At 46.5% G+C, this 6944-nt stretch overlaps 1 long non-coding RNA gene across 1 annotated transcript; it reads left to right on the top strand.

Annotated features, from left to right (window-relative positions):
* The first annotated feature begins 5664 nt into the window (after nt 1-5664).
* Nucleotides 5665-6637, top strand: LOC123137036 (uncharacterized). Its single transcript, XR_006467677.1, has 3 exons — nt 5665-5742; nt 6066-6121; nt 6389-6637. It is a non-coding gene; the product is annotated as an uncharacterized lncRNA (long non-coding RNA).
* The last annotated feature ends 307 nt before the right edge of the window (nt 6638-6944 follow it).

Genomic DNA, 6944 nt, shown 5'->3' with positions numbered 1-6944 from the left:
GCACCGTCTGAGGCTCTTTCTGATGTGCGTGTGGTGGCTAGTTTGGGGATTATGGTTGGTAAGACGGAGAAAGTGGATATGGCGTTCACTAGAGCTCAGGGGGTGGCTCGACTGCGAGTTAGCATTCTGGATATTGAGTATGTCCCGGACGTCATCAACTGGACCTATAGAGGCGAGGTGTTTCCACTTGATATTGAGTTTGAGGATGCAGAGTTGTTTGCTGAGGTTGCTGCTGGCACTGACGTGGATATGCACGATGGGGGTGATGATACAGGTGCTCCCAGGGAGCAGGCGGATGAGGCAGCACAGGAGCCCAATGGATCGGGGCCTGCTGCTCAGGAGCCGGAGAACGGAGCCGGGATGGAGCAGTCCCCGGCTTCGTCTTTGCCTCATAACTCACTGCGGTTTGGATCTTTTCTGCCGTCGTCGGCGCCTCCTCGTCTGTGGAGTGATCGGGTTGACTCTGACGATGCGTTCGAGCATTCGCTACCGGTCTTGGACTTTGGGCGGTCACCCCGGCAGTCGGCCAGTTTCAGTGCCCGTGTTGTTCAAGAGGTGGAGCCTCAGGAGTCGCCAGGGCGATCTAGGTCTTCGGTTTCCTCGCGGAGGGGAGGGGCATCTGGGCAGGTGGCCACGACTCCCTCTCATTCTTCTGTTTCACAGCAGGCGGCGCAGGTACCTGTGTCCAGCCGGGGCGACATATCTTTGGGGCAGGAGGCCCTGGAGGTCCGTCTCGTGGGAGCCTCGTTGGTGGTGGGGTCGCCGGAGGTGCTAGGCAGGCGTCAGGGGCAGGTGGCCCCTGACCCTCTAGTACCGACGGCGGTCCTGCAGGTGGAGCGCACGGCTGCCACGGTGTCGGCTGGGGGGGTCGGACTAGGGTAGGAGGCCCTGGTGCCAACTCCGTCAGGCATCTCCACATCTCCTACGCGGTCCCCCTCTCCCAGACCTACTCCGGGAGCCGCTACTCGGGAGGAGGTGATCGCATTCGGAGGGATCCGAGACCCTGCTTCCGAGGGGAGGCGGACGAGCTCTCGTCTCCAAGACCTTCCGGAGGTTGATGATTTGCAGCAGAGGTGCGCTATGCGGGCGGCCAAGCTGCGTGATGTGGAGAGCACAACAGGTATGTCAGTTAATGTTTCAAATTCTATTCTGCATTTCTCTAAGGATGAGATTATTAATAATGCAAACCAAGTGGGGGTGTCTCTTGGGAATAATAATTTGGAAATTGAAAACTCGGTTAATGATCTTTTAGATTTGGAAGCGGAACGGGCCTTGGAGTCTATTAGAAACCTAGCGGCTGTAAAACCTTTGAATGATGCGGAGATTGAGGCCTTGGGTGTTAGGGTGCTTGATAAATTCTGCGCGGATCTTGTTCCTCCGTCTGCGGAGCCTGATGAGGATGAACTCCAGGTAGATGATGCAGCTCATGTTCAACCAGAGCACGGTTATGAGGACCGGGCTACAGGTGATAACATTCCTAAACGTAAGTGGAAGCGGAAGGTGTACCCTGCATCCGCGGTACGCAGGAGTGCTAGAATTCGTAAGGCCAAAAAATTCCATGATGACCTATGAAAGGAATATTCTGGAATAGCAGAGGTCTTAAGGACTTGGCTAAACGTAGGTTTCTAGCGGAGGCATCTTTAGAGCACCGTTTAGATTTCATTGCTCTCTCTGAAACTGGTAGGGATACTTTTGCACCTCAGTTTCTTAACACGTTGTCGGGAGGGGTGGAATTCGATTGGCATTGTCTTCCTCCAAGAGGGAGGTCTGGGGGCATCTTGCTGGGTGTGAGATGTGATTCCCTTGAAGTCCGGAGTGTTGTTATGGGTGACTTTGCAGTGAAATTCAGAGTCAGGTCCAAAATAGATGGGTTTAACTGGGTGTTGGTGGCGGTCTACGGGGCTGCACAACCTGAGCTTAAACCTGAATTTTTGGCTGACCTGGTTCGAATTTGTGGGTCCGAACAACTCCCTATCCTGGTTGGGGGGGACTTCAACATTATTAGGAGGCGGGATGAAAAGAATAACGATAATTTTGATGGGCGATGGTCCTTTATGTTTAATACCATCATTGAGAGTTTGGATTTGAGAGAAATCGAACTCTCTGGTAGACAATTTACCTGGGCTAACTCTTTACCAAACCCGACATATGAGAAGTTGGATCGGGTTCTTGCAAGTGCCGAATGGGAGCAGAAGTTCCCTCTGGTCACGGTGCAGGCTCTAACGCGAGGAATTTCGGACCACACACCGCTATTTGTTGACTCAGGGGAGCCAAGGCATGTGGGAAACAAGAATACTTTCTCCTTTGAAACGTCATGGTTTGAAAGAGAAGGTTTCTTGGATATTGTTGCCAGAGAGTGGGCTAGAGAGTCTAGGGGTAGATCGCCTGTCGAGAGATGGCAAAATAAGATTAGGCATTTGAGGTGCTTTCTTCGAGGTTGGGCTAAACATCTAAGTGGAGTTTATAAGGTTGAGAAAGACAGACTCCTGGAGATTATTCAATACCTAGATGTTAAAGCTGAATCAGCGGTTCTTCAATCTGCGGATATGTGCTGTAAGATTGATGCGGAAAAGAGGTTGAAGGAACTTCTCCGCGAAGAAGAGCTGAAGTGGGCGCTCAGAGCAAAGGTTCGCAAAGTAATCCAAGGGGATGCGAACACTCAATTCTTTCATCTGATTGCGAATGGCAAACACAGAAAGAAAAAAATATTTCAGCTCGAGCAAGATGAAGGCACAATTGTTGGTCACGATAATCTTAAGCTATACATCACCGAATACTACAAGCAGTTATTTGGACCGCCGGAGGATAGCGCTGTGTCCCTCGATGAGTCCAGGACTGAGGATGTGCCTCAATTAACTGCTGCTGATAATGACATGCTAGTTGCGCCGTTTACGGAAAAGGAGGTTTTCGATGCCATCTCTCAGATGGAGAACAATAAGGCTCCCGGGCCGGATGGGTTCCCGGCGGAGTTTTACAAAAGATGTTGGCATATCATCAAAGGGGATCTGCTACCCATGTTCCACGACCTTTTTGCTGGACGGCTTCAACTTTTTCATTTGAACTTTGGAACGATAACGTTGCTTCCAAAGAAGACCGACGCTCTCAGGATTGAGCAGTTCCGTCCTATCTGCCTCTTGAATGTCAGTTTCAAATTTTTTACCAAGGTTGGGACTAATAGGCTCACACAGATTGCGCATTCTGTGGTGCAGCAATCCCAAACAGCTTTCATGCCAGACAGAAACATCCTTGAAGGGGTGGTGGTGTTGCATGAAACGCTCCAGGAAATTCACTCTAAGAAACTTGATGGAGTCATCTTTAAAGTAGATTTTGAGAAAGCGTATGACAAAGTTAAATGGCCTTTTCTGCAACAAGCTTTGCGTATGAAAGGTTTCCACGAGGGCTGGAGGAGCCAGATTGAAACTTTTACGCAAAAGGGTAGTGTTGGCATAAAAGTGAATGACGATGTCGGTCATTACTTCCAGACACATAAGGGCCTGCGGCAGGGAGATCCGATGTCCCCTATTCTGTTCAACATAGTAGCCGATATGTTGGCGGTGTTGTTAGGGAGAGCCAAGGAAGTTGGCCAAATAGGGGGCTTGGTGCCACACTTAGTGGATGGGGGTATATCCATCCTGCAATACGCTGATGACACTATCATCTTCATAGAGCATGACTTGGTAAAAGCTAGAAATCTGAAGCTGCTGCTTTGTTTGTTTGAGCAGCTAAGTGGGCTCAAAATTAACTTTCACAAAAGTGAGTTGTTCTGCTTTGGGAGAGCCAAAGAGGAACAAGAGGATTACAAGCAGTTGTTCGGATGTGGTTTGGGTGAGCTGCCTTTTACCTACTTAGGAATTCCTATTCATCACCGCAAGCTCACGAATAATGAATGGAAGTGTATTGAGGATCGTTTCGAGAAGAAGCTAAGTTGTTGGAAGGGCAAGCTCATGTCGTATGGAGGCCGTTTAATTCTTATTAATTCGGTGCTCACGAGCATGCCCATGTTCCTTTTGTCCTTCTTTGAAGTCCCAGTTGGAGTTAGGAAACGACTGGACTTCTATCGATCGAGGTTCTTTTGGCAGGGGGATGAGCCTAAGAGAAAATATCGGTTAGCGAAGTGGGATATCATTTGTAGACCGAAAGACCAAGGGGGTATGGGGATTGAGAATCTCGAAGTCAAGAACCGGTGCCTTCTTAGTAAGTGGTTGTGGAAGTTATCCTCAGGAACTGACGCCATGTGGGCTCAAATCCTGCGTAACAAGTATCTCCAAACCAAAACTTTGGCTTAGGTGTCGGTTAGACCAACTGATTCACCCTTTTGGAAAGGGCTTATGAAAGTGAAGCTTTCATTTTTTCAGAGGTCAAAGCATTTAGTTGGTAATGGTGCAAGCACGAGATTCTGGGAGGATACTTGGCTTGGAGAGGCTCCCCTAGCAATCCAGTATCCGTCTCTGTATCGTATAGTTCGAAGGCGCGATGCTTTGGTTGCATCGGTCTTTGCCTCGATGCCCCTGGATATCCAGTTTAGAAGATCGTTAGTGGGCAATCGTTGGGAAGAGTGGCTGCATCTAGTTAGGAGACTGATGCAGGTACAACTATCTCAACAACCTGATAAATTACGCTGGAATCTCACTAGGTCGGGGGGATTCACGGTTAAATCAATGTATGTTGATGTTATTAATTCCAGCTCGATTCCTACTTCAAAGCATGTGTGGGACGTCAGAGTTCCTTTAAAGATCAAGGTGTTTATGTGGTTTCTACATAAACTGGTGATCTTAACAAAGGATAATCTTATTAAGCGTAATTGGACAGGACCTACTAGGTGTAGTTTCTGTGATCAGGGTGAAACCATTAAACATCTTTTCTTTGACTGCCCACTAGCTAGAATTCTTTGGACGACTATTCAAGTCGCTTTCAATATTACCCCACCAAGGTCGGTTAACATGTTGTTTGGGACATGGCTAACTAGGGTAGAGCCCGGGTTAGCAAAACATATTCGCTTGGGGGTTTGCGCTTTTTTGTGGGCGCTTTGGAATTGCAGAAATGACTTCGTCTTTAACAGATCAACAAATATCCATGTTTTGCAGGTTATCTTCCGAGCAACGGCTCTTATCCGTTCCTGGTCGCTACTCACTCCGACGGAGGCCAGGGAGCTTTTGGTTACTGCTGCTATCCGATGGGAGATGGTAGCTCGGGATATATTCAGCCGGTTTGGATGGCGGTCGTGTAACAAGATAGGCAATTAGTTTACCTGTCTATTTTGGAGCCAAACGGCTGTGATGTATAAGTGCTTTGGCTAGCTTGTGTATCTAGCCTTCGGGCTCTGTGTGAGCCTTTTCTTACTTTTCTTGTTGACAACCTTGAGACTTGGAGACTTTGTGGACTATTTTATGCTTAATAAGATGGCCGTATGCATCATGCTGATGCAGAGGCCGGGGAAGCCCCCCTTTTCGAAAAAAAAGTATCTTTTTAGTATTAGCACAATGTGGAATGATTTGATATGCAACAATTGGTGCTTATCAGTGAGTATATCTAGTGGATAGTATATGAGTTGCTTTCCTTCATATCATATATTCATAGTTGCAGTTTCTCTATCCAATTGTTGAAATTTCACCTTTTTGTATTTGTTATGTTAAATGGCTTTAAACTTTTGGTTTCCTCCAGGATCATGGTTACCAGGTATCTTCTAAAGGTCAACAGGTCTCAGGTGATCCATGGAACAATATTCCTTGCCAAAGTTTTCAGGTACTATTCTGCCAACAGATCCTGTTGGATCATGTCTTTTATATATGATGTTCACACAAAAGCACCTTATACATGTTGTCTTGCGTGGTTTCAATTGAAATTTCCTACCTGACTGATACGTTGATCATTTAGCACTTCTTTCTCTGCACCTCTATAAAATGTGATATGTTACCAGAAAAGGTTTAAACTGCAGGGGTTAAACTATGTTTGAGCCATTGCCATGTCTGCCTTTTAAAATTGTTGCTTTCTTTAAGTGATTTAAAGGTGACTTCAATGCCAACCAATCCTGAACTAACATGTCATGATGGCCCCATTTTTACCAGCCGATGCTCAAGTACACTGGAGATGGAGTTCAACCACCAGTACAAACTTCTATCAAGTAAGCTCATCGTAAAGTTTAGATATAAATATGTGTGCCTTGCATTCTTATTATTTTCCATTTCTTATGCTAGAACTAGAAAGGTGTACTTTGCTGGACAACCAGACTGGCTGTTTGTCATTTATTTATTGTGCTAATTTAATGTGTGCTTCCTTTATGTGTCTTATTATCACTGAGCCCATCATTTTTATTTTCCTTCTACATGTCATATTATCGCTTCTAAAGGTTTTCCAATTTATAACCATATTTTCGCTGGTTGATACATAGTTTCAGGGATAAGCCGTACAGTGGAGGGGATTGTGTGACAGTCCAAGGAAGCCTCGGGCAGAACGCAATTTTCTCAGAGCAGAAAAAGAAAAAGAAAAAAATGGAGGACTTTCCTAGCGTCTTCGTTCTAAAAAAAATGGAGGACTTTCCATGCAAGATGGATATGTACATCTCTTTTTTTGGGTGAGAAAATACATTCCACTTGTTATGCTATTTTAACTATCTTCCAACTGATCATTGAGCATGGTCACTTCCCCACCTGAATTATATTCATTTGCAGCTTCGCACCCTTTTGCAAGATGGGTTCAAGTGAACTAGAATTACAGGGGGGCACAGGAGGAGAAGAAATAAAGCAAAAATAACACACACCACAACATACAAACAGGGGAGAAACAAAGAGGGAAGACACACCCGACACAATACAAATCACCACCAGTGAGATCGAATAGCATTGGCCAACCAAGACCAAGCCATGGCACTCCACCATCGACACAATCAGAGGCTTCACACATCTGAGACAACACCACGGCACCACCTGCGTCGAGGGTGCATTTGA

Source organism: Triticum aestivum, chromosome 1A (assembly GCF_018294505.1).
Source record: "Triticum aestivum cultivar Chinese Spring chromosome 1A, IWGSC CS RefSeq v2.1, whole genome shotgun sequence".
Classification (NCBI taxonomy): domain Eukaryota; kingdom Viridiplantae; phylum Streptophyta; class Magnoliopsida; order Poales; family Poaceae; genus Triticum; species Triticum aestivum.
Note: the sequence above shows the minus strand (reverse complement) of the source record. Positions and strands in the feature narration are given on the sequence as shown.